The sequence below is a fragment of the Gadus chalcogrammus genome, chromosome 7 (assembly GCF_026213295.1).
Source record: "Gadus chalcogrammus isolate NIFS_2021 chromosome 7, NIFS_Gcha_1.0, whole genome shotgun sequence".
Classification (NCBI taxonomy): Eukaryota; Metazoa; Chordata; class Actinopteri; order Gadiformes; family Gadidae; genus Gadus; species Gadus chalcogrammus.
Window position 1 is genome coordinate 2944085 of NC_079418.1, and position 22933 is coordinate 2967017.

Below are 22933 nucleotides of genomic sequence, written 5' to 3' on the forward strand. Positions count from 1 at the left end.
TAAGACAAAGACAAAGACAAAGCAAAAGGGGCAAGGGGAAGAATCGAGATTCGGCCTTAATGTACACCACACACAATAAGTGTCATCTTCCCCGTTATCAAGCGATGTATTAGGGTATATTACGCGATGTTTCATCTATATTTTGTCAGTCAATGACAGTCCACTGACGGCAAGCTAAGGAATTGCTGTTGCAATGACGAACACACACACGCACGCACGCACGCACGTGTGTGTGTTCACACGGGAATTGTGCACTTTTTGAAAGAAACATGAAACTTCTACCATAGTTAGGTTATACCATTAGGTTCATTTTCAGATTTGAAGGGAAGTCAGATTTGACCTCTGAGGCCCGGTAGAGGTCAAATCCAAAATGGCCGCCATTAATATTCAAAAGTGCCTCACGTTGGAACCAAACACAATAGAAAAACACTTAAGGTGTCATTTCCCACTAACTTTTGGGTGCCCATTCTGTATCTGATACATTTGAAACCACCAGAATTCAAGAAAATGCATTTATGTAAAGGTCAATGTAAAAAAAAACGTAAAAATATTCATTTTTTATGTACCCCAATTAATTTCTTTGTTGTCTCTGTGTTATTCAGTTATTAGTTGTTATTTCATGAGATGTGTGGCTAATTTAATTCCTTCACAGCACTGAATTATCCACAGGTGACCCCCTAGACCAGTGGTTTTCAAACTGTGGGGCGCGCCCCCCCTGGGGGGCGCCAGAGTTCTTCAGGGGGGGCGCGACGTGAGAAAAAAATAAACCCGAAGAAAAACCTGAAAGTCGATGATTCAAATCATCAATCGTACTTCAACTGTAGAAGTAACCTAACTAAATCAATTTTCAACCGTTTATCTTCGTGCAAGCCATTTAACAAATCTACACACTTGTATCTTCAATAATATCCAAACAGAATTTCGATATCATTTAAAATGTCTGCAGAACCACCGTTTTAGTTTCATACCGCTTCGTTTCCAGCTGTTTTCATTGAAGACGTCTGCCCATTCTGATACACCTACTTCTAGACATCGTAACTCATTCATTTTTCAACCGTTTACCATCGTTCAAACCATTGAACAAATCTACACACTTGTATCTTCAATACTATCGAAACGGAATTTTGATAGCATTTATACTTTTTTCAGAATCACAGTTTTAGTTTCAAACCGGCATCGTTTTCAGTTGCTTATAATGATTTAGGTCACCATAGCAACGCCGGTAAACAAACCCCGCCGAATGGTCGAATCTCTGGACTGAAAAAGCAGATCTGATTCGACTCTGAAAATTCAGAGTCGGGTTCCCTGAAGGAATCTGTGTAAACTGGCAGTTTACACAGATTAAGATGTTCAAATGTATTTAAAAAAGGTTAAGCTAAAACATGCTTAGATAAAGTTGTTAAATTGTGTTAAGAAATGTGTTTAAAAACGCACAAAGATGTTGTAATGTTTCAGAAATATGTTTAAAATGTTTAAAAAATATGTTTAAAAAATATGTTTCAAATGTTTTAAAATTATGATCAGAGATGTTTAAAATGTGTAAAATAATTAAGATAGCTTTCAAAACACAGGTCTTTATAAAAAAAATTCTGAATTTTTTTCTCTGAGGGGGGGCTCACTCTCTCACACTTTGAAAACCCCTGCCCTAGACCATTTTCACAGACCACCTGCAATACCACCGCTGACCACTGGTTGAAAAACCCCTGCTTTAGAGCGTTGTTGCTAGGCAACATGGAAGGCCACAGCACTTCAACCGACATTTTCTAACAGGTAAAAAGATTGACTATGAACAAACAATATTATTACATAATAAATTAAATAATGCAAATGAATTTAACCATAGCCAGGAAGGAGTTTTTCTTGGTAGTTAGCTATCTAGCTAGCTTTTGAGGTAAAAATCATGGACATTGATCAAAATAATGATCCTAGCTTAACTAGAAGATAGTCTGCAACATTTATGTGAGCTGAAGCTAGTTTAATGATTGAACAGAGTATATTGTAGATATGAACAGTATATTGTAGATATTGAACAGAGTATATTGTAGATGTCAGCTTGGTAATGTGAAATTTGTTATGGCTGAAATAGGTAATGTTTATAACAGACCAGCCTACATGGTTGCCACAAATAGGGTTAGGGTTAACCAGGTCAACCAGGCTTGAACACATTTGTAGCTAGCATGTTAATATAAGGCTGTGTCTTTAATTATTATGTTCTTTTATTATTATTAGGTTTCGGCCAACAAGCAATGATTCTAGGAGGTATTCTAGTCCGCTGAGCTATGAGCCAGAGAGCTAACGTTATGGATTGTACATATTTATAATTCGAAATTCGTCTCAGCCTTTATACCACAGATACTCTAGGGTCTATAGCATATAACCGTGTTGTCTGATTACAGTTTGATTAATTTTTCACAATTTAACAGATCTCGTTTTGAAGAATAATCACTGCGCCATTTGTTTCAATGGGAATCGGGACGGTCTATACTTTCAACATAAAGTGTATTTATATTTTTTTAATTCGTCCCAGCCTTTACACTGCTCTGTTGGTCAAGCTTGCAGAGGGTGACATGATTTCCATTGAGGCCAAGTACCATCACCACTGTCTGTCTTCATTGTACAACAGAGCCAGGCAGGCTGCATCTAAACGAAATGATGGAGATGATTCTTGTCTACATGGCATAGCCTTTGCACAGTTAGTGGCATATCTGGAAGACATTTCATCGCTCTCATTTGTACAAGACCAGGCTGGAACATCTTGGTCTTACTGTAGGTGAACGGATTCACAGCACCAGACTGCAAGAACGACTGCTTTCTGAGCTTCCACATCTGAGGGCACATTCACGCGGAAGAGACACACTCCTGAGTTTTGAGAAGGACATTGGACCAGCTCTCATGATAGCCTGTCAAACTGACAGTGATGCCATGCACTTAATGCGAGCAGCACAAGTAGTGCGCAAAGAGATCCTTAATTCATCTTTCTCTTTTGACGGGTCATTCAAAGAAAACTGCCAGCAGAAGGCTGTGCCACCATCTCTCTTGGCCTTCATCAACATGGTACTTGATGGTACAAACATTGAGCATCAGTCCACCACAAAACCTGCCCTAACAATCTCCCAATTGATAGTCTTTAACAGTAAGAAGCAGGCACGGAACATGGATTCACCAAGCTCAGCACATACAAGGCACACCCGAGAAACTCCACTCCCTCTATATCTGTCCCTCAAGATCCATGCAGTTACACGAAGTAGGGGGCTAATTGACACACTGTTCAATCTGGGATGTGTGTTTCTTATGACAGGCTGCTGCAAATCACATCAGACATTGCCAATGGTGTCTGCCAGCAATTTAGGATGGAGGATGTTGTGTGCCCAACAAAGTTGCGCCATGGACTGTTTACAACAGGAGCTGTGGACAACATAGACCATAATCCAAGTTCTGTAACAGCCAAAGATTCCTTCCACGGCACCGGCATTTCACTTATGCAGCATCTGTCACACACACAAAGCGGAACTGATCGCGGTGTGCTAGTGATTAGTCAAAATGTCTCTTCCATCAAGTCAGTGACACCTCTGCCAACAGCCTACACAGTCGTGCCACCAGCTACCCTCCGGACAAAGGAATTCAGTGTGCCACCTGTACAAGGTCCTGTGAGACCTTCCACCCTCCTGGTTTCTACAGCCGCCACAGAGGATGAGTATGCATGGCTCAGAAAAGTCAAGACAGCTGTTGAAACATCTACCATTGATGGCATGATATCATGGTCTGCCTACCACGCTGATGTTCACCAAGCCATCATCCCTCCTGCAGCAATCAACGCATTATTGCCTCTCTTTCTTGACAATGCACATTCAGTAGCAATGATTCGGCACTCTATGGAAATCATTAAAAGAGCAGTTCAAAATGTGAACCCTGGTCAGATTCCTGTCCTTGCTGCTGACCAACCACTGTATGCTCTCGCTAAACAAATACAGTGGTCCTGGCCAGACACTTATGGAGAAGATCACTTTGTGATCATGTTTGGTGGTCTACATATTGAAATGGCCATGTTGAAGTTGCTGGGAGACTGGCTAGAAGGCAGTGGCTGGACCAATGCCCTGGTCCAGGCTGACATTGCAAGTTCTGGAACAGCCAATTCCTTCATACATGCCAAAAATGTCACCAAGACCCGCCATGCACACCAGGTCACGGCTGCAAGTCTCTATACACTCCTGCAACAAGCGTTCAATGAAGAGTGCATATCTGATGATAAAGATGTCATGCCACCTATCAGTCTATCTTTTGAGGAGTGGTGCATTCAGCAAGCAAAGGCCAGTGTTCACTTTGACTACTGGCATAAGACCCTGTCATTGCAGCTTCTCGTTCTGCGGTACATCAGGTCCATTCGTGAAGGCAACTTCCAGCTGTACGTTGAATCCCTGACACAGATCATGCCCTGGATGTTCGCCCTAGATCACACACACTACAGCAGATGGCTTTCTGTACACATCCGTGATATGATGACTCTTGCAGAGAGACACCCAGCAGTCCTAGCAGAATTCATGTCCGGACATTTCGTGGTGCACAAAACCAGCAACCAGTTCTCTGCCATGGCACTTGACCAGTGCCATGAACAGAACAATGCCATGGTCAAAGGTTCTGGTGGGGCTATCGGACTGACTGGAAATCCAGGAGCACTCAGACGCTGGATGGTGGCAGGACCAGAAATCGCCAGGATCACTTAAGAGTTTGAAGAACAGGCAACAAACCAAAAACATGGACTCAGTGACTCAAGACACCATGAACAGCAACCTGGAGTGCAAACAGCATTCCTAAAGGAGGTTAAGGCACTCGTCACAGTGCTGGAAGAGATGGGGAATCCATTTCTAGAACACAGCCAAGATCTTTTAGTCATTGACACAAGAGACATCGTTGATACCCAAGTTGCTGATGCTGTAAGAAGGATTATTACCCTTGGTGAGGAGCAGTACACCGAGTTTGTGACCCAAAGGCTGGAAAGGTGTACAACACCTATCACACATCCTCTTCCAAAGAACAAGTTGCCACTGTTCAGCAGACCACCTGTCAAGAGCAAAACAAAAGAGAAGGCACAACTTGCCGCACTGAAGAGTGACTGTGGCCTTTTTTCAAGACTGTACATTTCATGTCAAACACGAGATGGAGACATCAACCACTTCTTTTCCCATGAAAACCAGGCAGCACCTCCAGCTCTGTCAAGTGGAGGAAAACTTCGGTTCGGAGTTAAAGCAGATCTGCTTCACTGCCTGGAGTCAAATCTGCCCGAAAACAAGAGTGTTCCTGAGACTGATGCAGTAATTCTAGATGGTGCAGTTGTGGTTCAAATGCTGAATCCAAACACATCAAGAACATTTCAAGAGTATGGAGAAACAGTGTTTGTACCATACATCTCTGCTCAACTAGAGGTAGGCGACCGTGTTGACCTTGTCTGGGATGTATACCTATCTGACAGCCTGAAAGCCTCAACAAGACAAAAGAGGGGAAACGGCATGAGGAAAAGGGTTGCTCCCCTTACTGTGATGCCCAAGAACTGGAAAGACTTCCTTCGGTGTGATGAAAACAAAACAGAGTTGTTTTCCTTCCTGGCCCGGGAATCCATTAATCTGCCTGTAGCACAGGGCAAGGAACTGTATGCAACAGATGGAACTGGAGTCCTCTGCTCTCCTGCTGACTTATGTGTGGCCCGCCTTGCCCCATGTTCGCAAGAAGAGGCTGACACTCGGCTACTTCTGCATGTGGCAGATGCTGTGCAGAAAGGTTGTAAGATGGTGACCATACGTACCGTTGATACGGATGTGGTGGTGTTGGCAGTGGCTTCTTTTAGAAAAATAGCTCCTGATGAACTATGGATTTCCTTTGGTGTTGGGTCAAGTTTCCGGTTTATCGCTATTCACGAAATGGTTCCCACAATGACTCCTATCAAGTGCCTGACTCTCCCTGTCTTTCATGCTTTCACTGGATGTGACACTGTGTCTGCATTTGCTGGCCGTGGAAAGAAGACTGCCTGGGAGACATGGAAGTCTTTCCCAGAGGTCAGTGATGCTTTCCAGGAACTCCTATGCATGCCAAGTAGGGATGGGCAAAATGATTCTTTTCCGGGAACTAGTTCTTTCAGTTCAGTTCACTATAACGATTCGTTTATTTGATTCGTTCGTTTTGATTCGTTCGTTACGTCAGATTACATCTTAAAAAAAATTAAAAATAAAAAAACTTTTTTTTATAATTTTTTTTTTTTTTAATTGGTCGTTGGTCCGGATAGGACCGTGAAGACCGCAGTCCGCCGTTTGGAGAGATGCCTGCTATATAGTATGTCGAACGTCCCACCAATATTTATACCACTTGCTTACTCTCTATATTTCATTCATGGTTTTACATTTATAATTTTATTTTACTTTACATTTAATTCTTCATTGTTCAGGCATTACAGAACTTGCATGGTCATAAATAAAAAATACGAACTGCAGTTTAATTTCTTTGTTTGTTCTTAAATTGACGTAGAATGGAGCAAAGACTCCTGGGATTGGGAAATGCGTTTATCCAATAAACAGATTGAGGTCAAGTCTATTTTCGAAAAAATGTAGGGGGATATATGAGTCGAATGGTATGACCCAAGATACGTCAGAGAGAGAAAGCGCGCATATTCGACGATACCGCCTTGTCATTGGTTTACCCAGGTGCCATTCCAACACCATTGCTACCTCTCATTGGCTGAATCTTTGAGGAAGTTGTAGACTCAATCAATATAAGTCGCGGGGAGACGGAGCTCTGTTCGTTTGTATATTTTATTTACGTGACCATATGTTTGGTTGATGTTAAAAAAAAAGAATCAAAGAACCAGTTCTTCTTGTTTTGGGGAACCGGTTCTTGTCGTTCACGTTCGGGATTCGTTCTTTGTAACGAATCAGTCGCGACCGACACATCCCTAATGCCAAGTGAGGTCAGTGTAGAGTCCATGTTACTGCTGGAACGATTTGTGGTGCTCATGTATGACCGAACCAGCGAGAGCATGGAAGTGAATGATGCCAGGAAACAGCTTTTCTCCCAGAAGTCCAGGAGTTTAGAAAACATCCCTCCAACCCAGGCTGCCCTCAAACACCACATCAAGCGTACTTGCTTTCAGACGAACATCTGGAACCAGTCACTGGTCCTGGATCCAGAGATGCCAGAGCCATCTGACTGGGGCTGGACAAAGGAAACCACTGGTTGGCAGCCACTCTGGACCACTCTCCCTGAAGCAGCAAAGTCTTGCCATGAGCTGATCCGCTGTAACTGCCAGAAAGGGTGCACTGGACGGTGCTCCTGTCTCAAAGCTGCACTTAAATGTACAGATCTCTGTTTTTGTTCTGGAGACTGTTAAGATAAAAAAAAATGAATTATTTAAAAGTTAAATAATAAATCAGTTAATTATAATAATAAATAAATACTATTATTGGCATCACAATTACTGTTGTTTTTTTGGAAATAAACAACCATTTTGCACCGTTCACCTCCCTATGTCTGCATGATTTGACCTCCATATTGATTTAAATGCATTTTCTTGAATTCTGGTGGTTTCAAATGTATCTGATACAGAACGGGCACCCAAAAGTTAGTGGGAAATGACACCTTAAGTGTTTTTCTACTGTGTTTGGTTCCAACGTGAGGCACTTTTGAATATTATTGGCGGCCATTTTGGATTTGACCTCTACCGGGCCTCAGAGGTCAAATCTGACTTCCCTCCAAATCTGAAAATGAACCTCATGGTATAACCTAACTATGGTAGAAGTTTCATGTATCTTTCAAAAAGTGCAAAATTTTCATGGTTATCCGCTGTACTAAAACTGCTAGTTGAAGCCATGACAAAACGACACACACATGCACACAACCAGCAGGGAATATAGTAAACCAATGCCTACCTTTGGACGCTGATTTAAATCCATGGTAAACAATCGACAAGAGGCGGAAATCCATTAAATCCACCACGAGTGATTCACTTGCACTGACCAGCAAATTAGTGTGCGGTCTGTACGTGGTATAAATAATGTTGACTAAGCGAATGCAACTTCCTTAACTGGATGTCACCCACGTTTGAATTCGCAACAAAAGTAAACAAAATTGGTCATTGGATGGATCTGATCATGTGACTCACAGAAGCTGGGAATCAACTGCGGTTTTTTGCCTGATGCACTGTGATTGGATTAGGCCATTGACATGGGATTTAACCCTTTGCCGTCCCTAAATTATGCTTTCCACAGGCTACTATCTACTCAGTTAATATAAGTATGACACACACACACACACACACACACACACACACACACACACACACACACACACACACACACACGTCTGATGTCAGGTGGTGCAGCGGCATCTAATGCCCATGATTTAATCAGTAATTGGTTGATATGCTACATTGAATATGCCTTGTTCACTAAAAACAAACAAGAAAATTCATAGCCTAGTGGCAATGTCTGCCGTTGCACCGCCCTGAAGCGTGCTACTGTGACACACACACACACACACACACACACACACACACACACACACACACACACACACACACACACACACACACACACACACACACACACACACACACACACACACACACACACACACAATAACATTAGCTATACCTTTACACACAAAGTATCATCATTTTTGAATCCTTAGAATATGCTGAATACTTTCTGGGAGCACAGTGGTTCATACTACTTAGATGGAGAAGACTAACACAAAGTCATAATAAGTGCACACTAAATACTTCTTAGGATACCTTGTGGTTCAAGCTAGTCTATGTGCTGTATGGAGAAGACTAGAACAGCAAGCATGTCTGCCAGTAGGCATAAATAAACACATTTCAGAAAGGATGTTCATGTTTTTTGTCCAGGTTTTTCTGTTTTAATAAGAATAACCTGCACCAGCCAAGTCATGTTTTTTTCTTCTTGATTTCAGTGTCTGTTCCACGAGCAGCTCCACCAGCTCCTTCGTCTGATTCTCAGCAGCAAGTCTGGACCGTGCTTTAGATATCAGTGATATTTTAAGTGATGACCTGTGCTTCGGAGAAGATGGCAGGCTTGTGACCAGCACACCAAATGGAACCTTGCCAATTTTCGAAGACTCCCTCCAACTAGGGCCTTCTATTGATGCAATCGCCAACCTAATTTCTGTGCCTGAGCTCATGGATATGGACTTACAACCTCCATCTGCGACCGCCTCTGATCCTCAACCATCTGCGACCGCCTCTGATCCTCAACCATCTGCGACCGCCTCTGATCCTCAACCATCTGCGACCGCCTCTGATCCTCAACCATCTGCGACCGCCTCTGATCCTCAACCATCTGCGACCGCCTCTGATCCTCAACCATCTGCGACCGCCTCTGATCCTCAACCATCTGCGACCGCCTCTGATCCTCAACCATCTGTGACCGCCTCTGATCCTCAACCATCTGCGACCGCCTCTGATCCTCAACCATCTGCGACCGCCTCTGATCCTCAACCATCTGCGACCGCCTCTGATCCTCAACCATCTGCGACCGCCTCTGATCCTCAACCATCTGTGACCGCCTCTGATCCTCAACCATCTGTGACCGCCTCTGATCCTCAACCATCAGCGCCCGCCTCTGATCCTCAACCATCTGCGCCTAGAATGAGACCACGGGCCCCCTGTGGAGTGAAGTGTCGGCGTCAGTGCTCTACACACTTTTCAGAGGAACGAAGGATGACCATTTGTAGGGAGTTTTGGGGCCTGAGCTACAAGGACAAGCGAGCCTTTGTTTTTCATTCTGTCAGTCAAATGGGGAGGGAGAAGGTCTGTGCCCGCCCCAGCAGGAGAGGCAGGACCTTTGTTTACCGGCTGAAGGATGCCAAAGAAAATCCCCACCAGGTGTGCAAGCTGTTCTACCTTTCCACTCTCGGCTACCACCCTGGGAATGACAGTATCGTGCTGTCTGTCATGGGCAAAGAAATGTCAACAGCCCTAGCCCCACCGCGAGATGGAAGAGGTAGACATGCTCCAGCAAACAAGCTGGACATGGAGCAGCTCTATTTACACATAGAGTCCTTCAGGCCGACCATCAGCCACTACAGGAGGGAGCACGCACCCTGCCGCCGGTACCTCCCCAGTGACATCACCATTAAACTTATGTTTGCTGATTTCAAGACAAAGGCCACCAGTGTGGGTATGATACGTATCGCAAAGCAGTGAGAGCGAAAAATATCAGCTTCGCTAAGTTGGGAGAGGAGGAGTGTGAGGCCTGTTTGCATCAGGAGCAGCAAACAGAGGATGTGGACTGTCCACAGTGTCAGCAGTGGAAAAAGCACAAAGAGGAGGCCATTGAGACCCGGCAACACTACCGCAGTGATGCGGAAAGTGACTGGCCTGCCGGCACAAGTGTCAGGAGTGTAGATTTGCAGAAGGTCATCATGCTACCGAGGATGCCTGGTGTAAAATCTGCACTTTTCACCAGGCGTCTCTCTGTGTACCACGAGACCTTTGCCACGGTGGGAGGAAAGACAGAGAAGAAGGACAACATCAGTGTGGTGTGGCATGAGGGCGTAGCAGGGCGCAGTGCCAAGGAAGTGGCGTCTGCTTATCTGGAGGCGCTTGAGAAGGACCGTGACTGCGAGCATGTGATCTTCTGGGTTGACAACTGTAGCGCTCAAAATAAGAACTGGTGCCTCCTGTCCTTGCTGGTTGTGCTGATGAACTCTGACCTGGTGGCCATGGATGATGTGACCCTGAAATACTTTGAGCCGGGTCACACATTCATGTCAGCAGACAGCGTGCACCATGGTGTGGAGCAGGAAATGAAAAGACGACCGGGAGGATTCATCCACGACTTCGAAGACTTCCTCTCGGTCGTGAAGTCATCCAATTCCAAGAAGATGGAGGTTGTGGAGATGACTAATGACAACATCATGGACTGGGCTAGTGGCCAATCCACAGCAAAGCTGAGGAAGGCTCCAAAACTTGCCGACCTGAAAGTCATCCAGCTGAGGCGTGGGTCAAGGTCCATGTGGGTGAAGACCACACATGGACAGGAGCAGTTCGTGGAGGTGGACTTCCTGAAGAAGAAGTTTGACACGAGCATGCCTTCCACTCTGAGGTTGCGGGATGTTGGTGTGGAGGAGGCGAAAAAGGACGACATCATCCTGAAACTGGTCCCCCTGATGCCAGCCTCCAGAACCGATTTCTGGAGGTCACTGAAAGTGCATGTCCCCAATGGAGATGAAGATTAGGGAGGGGGAAAATGGGCCTCATTCTCTATCGTTCTCTCTCTCACACACACACACACACACGCGCGCTCACTCTCTCGTTCTCTCTCTCTCTCTCTCTCTCTCTCTCACACACACACACACACACACACACACACACACACACACACACACACACACACACACACACACACACACACACACACACACACACACACACACACACACACACACACACACACACACACTCTCTCGTTCTCTCTCTCTCTCTCACACACACACACACACACACACACTGCACCCACCCCAAAGGATTGACATAGACGTTTTATGTGTTTAATGTGACAATTGACAAGTTCATTGTTGTACAGTATGTGCTTAATATGATAATTCAGTGGTGTGTGTGTGTGTGTGTGTGTGTGTGTGTGTGTGTCTGTGTGTTGTGTTTTGGATAATCTGTTTTTATAGGCTGTTTTTATAAGTATTGGACATTTTTTCTTGCTCCGTTACAAAGAAGAGTGTTCATACATTGTGCTCAAAAGCTTGTTTGATGGTGAACACTGTAAATAAACATGATTATTGAAATTGTTGTCAGAAACCTTTACTTTAAGTTACACATACAGACAAGTAATTTAAATTATTTCAGTCAGATACATAATACAGTATATGACACTGAGGTCGGTCAGAGAGTTTGTGTCAGTAATGTGAATACCCGTGTTGAAATACAAAAAAAAATATGATAAATGTGAAGTCACATTATGATAATCATGGTATTGGTAATTAAATGAAATAGTATTACTATTGATTAATTAATAGGGTCATTATTCCATTGTTATCATACCACTGAGCTTTAACATAGAAGTTACTGCCTTCTGCCTTAGTATGACAAATCAACATTCCGAAGGCAATGCTAAGGCAGAACACAGTAACTTCCAAAAAAGGTCAAAGGTCAAATTTGAGTTAATTTTTTTCTCAATGAATAGATTAAGACAGGCATACACTACAAACTGTGAAAATTACAACATTGTAGCTATAACCACATTGTGTGGACATTAGGATAACTTTAAAGCCATTTTTTTCAGTTTCACACTCTGGTGAGTTACTGCCTTTTGCCTTAGCAGGGCAGTATTGTGGTCAATTTCAGGTCTTTCGCCCCGGATAGAGATTTTTTCACACATCCCACGTTGTTCACTGGGGTCATATTAGTCTATAACAGTTGAGATATTCTCCGCTAAATGAAGCGCATACAAAACTTTCTCAGCACCTAGACTATCTCTAGTTCTCCTACTGCCTGCCTGTCTTCCCGTTATCGGACCTCCGCCTGCCTGACTACCCGTCCATCGTCGAGCCCTTGCCTACCCGATCGCCCGCCCGGCACCAGACCCCCGCCTGCCTGACATCCCGCCTCGCTTGTACCAATAAATCCCGTTGCCCTTCCCCTGTCTCCGCCTCCCTGTGTCCAGCACGTTCCTTAACATAGTGGAACCGATGAACCTGGACAACAGTATTCTACATTTGTATTGATAAGTTACAGTTGATGATAGGGTATACTTCCAGGCATTTAGCTGATAATAAAATAATTAACAAAATAAAAGTATTAATTTGTATTGATACAGCTTTATCCTCTACCCTTGTTATTTATCTGGATGTTTGTCCTTGTTTTGAAAATTTGCTCTATACTAGGAGTTACAAATCAAATCATAATAAATTCCATAATCTAATAAACATCAATACATTTTAATACACATTTTTAATAAAGAATTGATAACATTCTCTTTTAGGATGGTACATTCACCTTATATTTTCATAGCTGTTACGAGATCTGCTTTCAATTCCATATTCTATATGTTCTTTTGCATCTCCATTTTATGTCAATTGTACATTTTTCACACAATGCTTATGATTTTTTAACAATTTCTTATTTATATACAAAATTCATTGTCAAGGTATTGTTGAATTACATAAAGTTGTATGACAAAAATGTGTAAACTGTCTGAAGTACAGAGTACACATGTATCATTATTTATTTATTTAGTGCGTAAAGTCATGTAATACATTTTGCTCTAACATTGTATATATTTTCATTAGGGCACAGAGAGCGACACCATGAGCGATGGATTCATAAAGATTGAAGTCCCAAATAAACCAACATTCTTTCATTCTTTATATTCGACTGCCTAGCAGTAGACATATTGCAGATAGTTAAAGGTCCCATGACATGAAAATCTCACTTTATGAGGTTTTCTAACATAAATATGAGTTCCCCTAGCCTGCCTATGGTCCCCCAGTGGCTAAAACTTGCGTTTGGTGTAAAACGAGCACTAGCTGTTCTGTTCGCCTTTGAAAAAACCGAGGCTCAAGTGCGCTGACAAGTATGATGACGTCCTAAACGTCATCATGCTCCTCCCCTTACTCTGCCTGGCCCGCCCATGCCGCTTTCACACCAAAAAGAACCGAGAGCCAGTTCCGGGCTGGTGCTAGGGCCAGTTCCAAACTGGTTCCAGCCTTACCCCAGTTAAGAACCGGTTGGTTTCACACCGGCCAGAGCCCGCCATGGAGCCGGCGTAAGCAACGTCATGACGTCACTGCAAACGTCTCCGCTAGTGAGCTTGGACAGAAGCATACGGCCGACATCTTTCTTTATTCTGGGTGGAAATAGTAACATAGTTACGCCATTAAATTCGTTTATGGAAACATTTTTAGCGAGAAATGCGCATTTTTACTTTCATAATGTTCGCTCGGTGAATGTGAAGGATGTTTGGTTTGATAGTTATGACGAAGAGGGAACGCTCCGTTCACTTGCATGGACATGGACTCTGTAGCTGTGTTGGCGCGTTGAACCACCACACAATGATCAAGCGTCAGGTTAGGCGCGCAGAAGAACCCTCGCGCCAGTTTCAAACACAACAACAACAATTTCGTCTTCGATTCAATCCGTGTATGGTTCGTTCTTTGAATATTCAGATTTAAAACAAAATCAGAAAAAACAAAAAAGAACCATACACGGATTCACGTCCATTGTTTACTTCAGTGTTTTAAAAAATGCCGGTCTTCGTTGGTCTTCCTGTTTATGAAGGTACGGATAACTCCGCCCCCTGCCCCCGGCGTAAAAGTGGTTCTAGTTCTAGCCCAGCTCTAAAGTGGGGCCAGAGTTGAACCGGTTTTTAGGGGCCGGAGCCGGTTCTTTGGCGGTGTGAAACCAAAGCCCTGGCCCTAGCTCCGAACTGGCCCCGATTTTGCGGCGGTGTGAAAGGGGCACCAGAGACGTTGGCCCGCCAATGAGACTCTACCCTGCGAGCGCCACATGTGTGTGTGTGTGTGTGAATACACACACTGTAACGCAAGTGTTTCTTGTCGGTTCTTTGACGTGTCTTGTATTTCCACAACGAGACTGTTGTGGGGGTTATCAGAGCCATGGTTGAGAAGGAATTGGGGGAAAGGAACTTTGGCTTTGACTCGCTGAAGTACATCAACTGCGACATGCCGCCGGTTGCCGCGAGGCACCATCGCCCGGCAGCCGGCAGCCGGCAGCAGGCAGCGTGCGGTTCAGTCGACTTCAGGTTGATGTGAAAGTGGAAGAACCAGAGACGTCGCAGAACCCGACAAAGTCGTTTGTGATTCATAATATCGTCTGGAGGCGCACACACCTTTTGGCCATGATAATATGTATTATATGATATAGATATCTATGTATTATATGATATTATTTAGATATAGAGCTCCAGGAATGTAACGCAGGTGTTGTAGCCTACACTTCCTTGTTATTTGGATAACCGTTCTGCTTTTGGTGTTATGGCGCATAACACGTCGGACTCTCGTCTCTGGTATTTCTACAACGAGACTCGTATTGGGGGTTATCTCAGCCAAGGTTGAGAATGAATTGGGGGGAAAGAACATGAACCACGACATGGAGGAGAAAGGGATTGTTGGCGGCGAATGTCTCCCGCTTGAGCCAGGCTGAGGGACCACCGCCGGAGGCGGAGGTGCCTAAGCGCTGCCCGGCAACGATCCCTTTCTCCTCCTTGTCGCAGTTCAGTCTACTTCACATTGATGTGGACGTTGAAGAACCAGGAACGTCGGAGAACCCAACGCGGTCGTTTGAGATTCATAATATCGGCTCACACAGCTTTTGGCCGTGATAATATATATTATATGTGTTACGACCGGCCTAGGGGAACCGGACATAACAAATGGTGCCCCCCTCTTTTCCCCACTCCCAAGGACGACCAGGCACACAGGGCTGCAGTCTAGCATAAGGTAATTTATTCAATGGCTGGAGCCTCGGGGTGAGCATAGCCAAAACAACAAACAAAAACAATCTAACCCAAAACTAACTTGCCTAACCGACAAACCAAACTACTCACCCCTATGATTACCTGGACTGCTAAAGTTTTAACACATCACAATACAATACAATACAATACAATACAATACAATACAATACAATACAATGCCACATGATAAAGCCTGGTGCAGTTGGGAGCAGGGTCAAGAGAAGGAAAATGATTGGCCGTTTCTCAATTCCTAGCACGCGTACTACGGACTCGATGACTTGCAAGCACGTACTTGGCAAGTCTGTACTTCAAGCACATACTTGCGAGCACGCGAGTACGTACCTGCGATTGGAACAGCAGCGGACTCGATGACGTCACCACCTCTGCTCGTCCGTTAACTTTGCTACGGCCTCATTTAGGCATATACTACTGAACAATATAAACAAATGATATAAAACAAAATCCCAGCCTTTCCTTTTCAAATAGTGTGTAAATATTCTGAATGAATAAAAATTGAACAGATATGCGTGTCCTGTCATGTGTATAAGCTATACACACACGACTTTATATATATTTATATATTATCTTATAATTATTATTATTATTATTATTATTATTATATTATATAAATATATATATAAGTTAAGAGTAACTTAAGCTACAGTTGTGCGTCTTCTCCATATTGTCCGCCATCGTACTGCTTCGAGTGCGAAATGCATCCTGGGATTTATAGCGATTGCAAGCACACACGAGCCACCTCCGATGCATGCTTGGTGAAACGGCGAGATCGAGCACGCGTCAAGAACACTTCCGGGTTTTACGACAGTACTCGCTTGATGCGTGCTTCGAATTGGAACAGTGCTCGGGCAACGACTGATGACGTTTCACGAGTCCACGAGCACGCACAAGTACGCGAATTGAGAAACGGCCATTGTCTCCAGCGGCGGCCATTTATAGTAGCTCCTCCAGCCCCTGCACCAATCGACAGCCAGCACCTGGAGAAACACCAATGGTGGTAGCACCATCCTCAGGCCGGGAGGAGCAGCACCTGGAGAGGGAGAGAGCCTAAGGGTGGTAACACCACCCTACGGCCGGGAGGAACCACAGCACAGACGAAATCCATACAACACTGAAAAATACAACATATGACCCTGGGTCATAACATATGATATAGATATATATGTAGGCTATATGATAATGTTTAGATATAGAGCTCCAGGACTCCCGTGTGTTCTAGAATATTTACAGAACACGGCTAAAGGCTGTGTGCGCCTCGCCATTGCATACATCCACTGTAAACAGAGCGCATGGTACCGTTGCTGCAAGCTGCTCAGGGCCACACCCCCACCCTCCTCCTTGACCCGCCTCGCTCCTCCTCATTTGCATTATAGCTACAGACACCAAAACAGAGCATTTGGGGGAAGCTCAATGTGCGACTGGCTCGGAGTGGCTGTAACTCTGCACCACGGCTGAATTTCGGGAACGTCTTTGAATACTGTGTTAGTTGCCCACTAATACCTATATTAAAGAATACATAAAATAGCATGTCATGGGACCTTTAACAACTCTCTCCAGTCAGGCAATTTCCCAAAAGCTTTGAAAACTGCAGTTATTAAACCCCTTTTAAAAAAGCGGAGCCTAGATGCCTCTATTATTAACAACTACAGACCAATATCAAATCTACCCTTCATAAGTAAAATCATTGAGAAAGTTGTCCTCCAGCAACTTAATCACTTCCTGGCATCAACTGGTTGCTATGACACCATCCAATCAGGATTTCGACCCCTGCACAGCACAGAGACCGCCCTTATTAAAGTTGTAAACGACATCCGTCTTAACACAGACTCTGACAAAACCTCAATACTAATGCTGCTTGACCTCAGTGCTGCATTTGACACTGTAGACCATACAATACTTCTGGACAGGTTAGAAAACTGGGTGGGGCTGTCAGGCACAGTCTTAAATTGGTTCAGGTACTACCTACAAAGTAGGAACTATTTTGTTTCCATTGGCGACTTTGTATCAGAATCAACCAACGTGTCATGTGGAGTCCCACAAGGTTCGATCTTAGGACCCTCTTTATTCAACATCTACATGCTCCCACTAGGGCAAATCATGCAAAATAACAATATTGACCATCATTGCTATGCTGATGACACGCAAATCTATGTATCGCTATCACCAAATGACTATCGGCCCATAGATCTGCTGTGCCAGTGTATTGAGCAAGTGCAAGTGAAAGAATGGATGTGCCGAAATTTCCTTCAACTAAATGAGGACAAAGCAGAGATAATTGTATTTGGTTCTAAAACGGAAAGGCTTAAAGTAACCAAACACCTTCACTTGCTGTCCCTGAAAACCTCAATCAAAGCTAGAAATCTAGGGGTTATCATGGATTCAGATTTACTTTGACAGTCACATCAGATCAGTCACAAAATCTGCGTATTACCACCTTCAAAATGTAGCAAGACTTGGAGTGCTCATGTCCACCGAAGACTTAAAAAAACTTGTACATGCCTTAATCATTAGTTAGCTTGATTACTGCAATGGTCTCCTTACAGGTCTCCCAAAACAAACTGAGGAAGCTTCAGCTTGTTCAGAATGCTGCTGTTAGAGTTCTAACAAAGACCAAGACATTTGAACATATTAGACCAATTCTTAAATCGTTACATTGGCTTCCTGTAGGTCAGAGAATTGAATTTAAAATCATGTTGCTAACCTATAAATCCCTTCATGGTTTAGGCCCAAAATATTTAACTGATATGCTTCCACTACATAAGCCTTCTAGATCACTAAGATCCTCTGAGACCAATCTGTTAATTATCCCCACACACGAAACATGGGAAAGCAGGATTTAGTAAGCTGGAATAAACTCCCTGAGGATTTAAGACTTGCCCCAACTCTGAGGACCTTTAAAACAAGACTGAAGACTTATGTTTGCTTTTGCTTTCTGCTAAATCTTAAATACATTGCACTTTCTAAAAAGCTTTTTTAACTTTGCCTTTATTTTCTATTTTAATACTAAAATGCCTTTTTAACTTTCTATTTTACTCATTTCTTTGCATATGTTTTCTTTTACTTATCTATTATTTTATTTTATTGTATGACAATGTTTATATGTGAAGCACTTTGAGTCTGCCTTGTGTATGAAAAGTGCTATATAAATAAAGTTGCCTTGCCTATATTGAGCGGAAAGAGTGGGATGAAATCAAAAGAAAAAGGCAAAGAAGAAGATTTAAAGGTCTTCAATGGACAAATGTAATTTCTAAAGGGTTCAGGAGCATATATCCATATTGCTCAATTTATTTCAAGGGTGTGCCTAAAGGGCACACCCTTTAGTTTCCGGCTCCCAAAAACACGGCCCAGAATTGAGCTGTCTGGGATATTGCGGTTTTGAAGACTGCCAGGTCACAGTGACAGTAACTTTAGAGAGTGAGGAGGACTTAAAAGCCAAAGTGGACTTTCAGGGGGGGATGTGTGTCCACAACAAAATGGAAATAGAGAAGACCTGTCAGGGCAGAAGAAAGAAAAGTCCTAGGGGAAAAGTTGCAGACACAGTTGCCCGAGCAATGTATCTGGAGAAAATAGGCCCTTTAAAGGAGGACGTACTGGCTTCTGGCTGCAGGGATGAGGCTCCAACCCCCAATGTTTTGAAAAACATTTCATGGGAGTTAAGAAAGAAAAGTCGCCTGCACAAAAATGAGATTTTAAGTCTCCAGGCAATGGTTAAAAGTAGAACCCATGCTGCAGATGAAGTGCTACAAAAAGTACTTCTTCATCTGATAGGGTTCCTCCTGTGGTCCCAAAGGAGTATTGAAATTGATCAGGAGCGCTGCCGGGAGGACATCCTTTATCTTGATGCTACAGGTAGCATCGTGAAGAAAGAAAAGGACTCGCCTCCATTCTATGCATATGAACTGGTGGTCAGAAATCCCCAAAAAGAATCTCCTCTTCCAGTTGCGACTTACCTGACTGTGACCACACTACCGCCTCAGTGACTTATTTCCTAGAGGCCTTTCAACCAGATGTCACAAGGGCTTATGGACGCAGAGGCATTCAAGCACCCATATTCATCATGTGCGATGGGTCAATGGTTCTAATGCGGGCAATTTGTTTGACTTTTGCCCGAAAAAATCTGCATGACACCATCAACGCCTACTACAGGATAGCCAGTGGAACAGCAACCAAGAAGGACTTTGGGTTGCCTGTTCTCCATCGCTGTCTCAGTCATGTGATGAAGAATGCCAAAGACGTGTCGAAAGTAGTAAGCATCACCTAGTTTTTTAACTACATTAACTCACAGAGTAAATTTGGAAAACCTTATATTTTTTGTGAAAGCGGAAGGTCTCAGATGTAAAATACTATGTATCAGCCTTTTAATGCACAGGGGAAACACAACGGCGAGTTAAATTAGTTTCTAATACTCTCTTAACATAATCATTTAAGACCCAAAGTATTTAAAATAACAAAATAAAATCCAAAAACGTTTTCTACTTTTTAAAAGTACAATGGTGAGATCTGCTCTTCCTAATGATCACACATTAGAATGCTCTTAGCAGAGTGGCCTTGGGATTTCCTTACCTCAACTGTGCAAGAGAAACAAATGTTGTTCTCAGTAAATGTCCACTAGACCTGCATATCATTCATTCAACTTATTTATTTTTTTACATCCAACAGTGCACCAAAACACTATCATCTGGCCATGCACACTTTTGGTCTGCTGACAACAGCTAAGTCTTTGTGTGACCTGGGTGACATGTTGGAAAGTGCAGCAGTTGTGTATTCGAGTCCATCCAGTGGGGCCAATGTTCAGAAAGACTTCCTAAACCTGCAGTCCTGGCTAAAAAACAAAGGAATTCCAAAAGAGGAGAAAGTGAAGTCGGAGATTAATGCAGAGGATTTGAAGGTATGTAATTATTTTGGTTAAGACGGAACAGAGGCTTTCATCAAAGCAATATACACTTGTGGGAAATAACACAAGCAACAAAATAGATTATGAGACATGAAAAGAAGTGCCATGAAGTAAAGTAAAGGTGACCCCAAGAATATATTGGTTTAGAATTTCTGATCTGTTTCAAGGGACTGAGACATGCTCAAGAATAAGGGGGTCATATTAATAACTTCTTATAAATCATTTCAATCTTATTTTTTTGTATCATTAAGGTTAGACATTGGGTCAGTTTTATCTCAAAATGTGCACCACTAATTTTTCAAAGACACTAGTAATCACTATTGTACAATGCACTTTAGGAAATCCAAGGAAACACTGCAAAGAAGTCATTTCCAAAGCTTCACTGGATCTGGATGGAGAGCCAAACCCCAACTCTGCAAAGGTTTATTCAGTCATATGAATAAATACCCACTTCCATATGCTGGACTTTGGACTGCAATAATGCTTGGTAGGTAATTAATAAACAAGCAAATTTTCTCCTTTTGAAATGAAAAACTGTTTGTGCAAGGAATGGAAGACATGGCACTGGGCAGGCATATGTAGAGTGCAGTAGGATATATACTGTCCTGACAAACATGAAGAGACAAGTAATTTTTCATCCTTTCAAATAAATGTTAAGTTTGACTGTTCATGTTGTTATTCATACAATGTGTTTGTGTGATTCTTTTTTTCAGAACATAACAGAAGACAACAGGACCCAGGGAATTATGGAGAAGAGCCAGTGGGATCTGAAACACATTCGTATCCGGTCAGGCAGGCTCACTAGACTGGACGATTTTGTGGTTCAGTACCAGTCGACCCACATAGCTCTACTGAAGGAGTATGAAGACTCCAAAAGAGGTGCTCGAAGAAAGGTTAGCATATTGGATTATTCATACCAACATACATCTCATTGGCCAAATCTTAAGCCGCCATTGTTAATAAACAGCTGTGGCTGATCGTTTCAACACAAATTATTAGTAGACACTGTCTTCCCCACTAATAAAAAATACCACAATATTTCAATTCTAGAGTGAGCCTATATCAGGCACAGTTCTAAAATATAGTCAGGTGCATCTATGTTAATTTATTGGATAACCTGGTGGTGCCTGATGTGTGTGGTCTAGTTTTCGATGCTATGAATGCTTATTTACCTGTGGAAGTGTAAATTGATTATTCTTTTTAGTAAAAAGACGTAGAAGGTAAGGTACATTCCTAAATTTTGCAAGCTCCATCATTGGAGTTCATTAAAAACAATAAGCTCTTCACAAGTTAACTTTGACATGTAAACTTTTTAACACTACTGGAATTTCATGAAAGAAAACTTTCATCTGTACCTTTTATTCTGGTCAACAATGAAAGATGTGTAGAAAATAATTGCCAACTGACAAAAAGGAAATGTAAATTTAGTATGCAAAGAATTTCTGTGCTAGTTCAACTGATTGAAAAAGTTATGCGCACCAGTTCAACAATGTAAACATTTGCCTGGAGTACTGGACTTCCTTTCAATATCTTGTGCCCTTACATGACAGTAATGTGTAATAAAAGTTGTCTCTTAAAAAATATACAATCAATATAAAAACTGTTGCACTGTAAATTCTACAATCTTAATAAGTAATCATGACTGGCCTTATTAATATTACCAGTGTGCAATGTTGTAGAATCTAGATTTCTGTCTTACTGGTTCTGTATTTGCTCAATGACTGCTTCCATCTAAAGTATACTTATTTGTGCAGAAATTCAGGGTGGAAACTGAGAAATGGAAGGAACGGCAACAGAAAAAGAGGGGGAGACATGTTACTCCAATCCACAAGCCATTCACCTTCCAAAAATCAAAGGAGAAGGTATAGTAAACGTACAGTTATAAATAAATTATGGCTCATGGCTAAACAAAGAATTCAATGTCTGTTAAAAATGCAGAAAGCAAAGGTAGAAAGCAAAACTTCCAAAATCCAAAATATTTATATAACCTGATGCATACAATTTTCACAGATTGATGGAGAGATAACTGCCATCACAGACAATGACATGTTGGTGGAAGATGCATCACCACCACCACCACCACCACCACCACCACTTTTGTCTGAAGCAGAAGAAAATCGGGTAGGAATCCTCTTCATGACTGATAGCAGTATTCTGAAACTGTATTTGAATATTTAACACAAATTACATCAGTCATTTCCAATGAGCATGTAATTCTTGCATGTATTTTGAATATATATTAGTGATAGGTTCATTACCTGAGGATGTACCATAATACAGGTATTTTTTTATTGCTGCTTTTTCTTGACTGGTGTTATGTTGACATAGCTATTTTATGAGTTTGACATAAGTTAATGGAATTGAACTTACATTTTACAGGATTTGAGATTGTTTATATGGAGTTTTGTTTAATTTATTATTAATATGAGGGATATTATTGGGATGATATAGCTATTAAAAATGTGTACATTTGTTTTAAAGCTAAAGTTACTGTGGAAGAAAGAGCACAGAAGCTGTGGTTGCTGTGATCCCG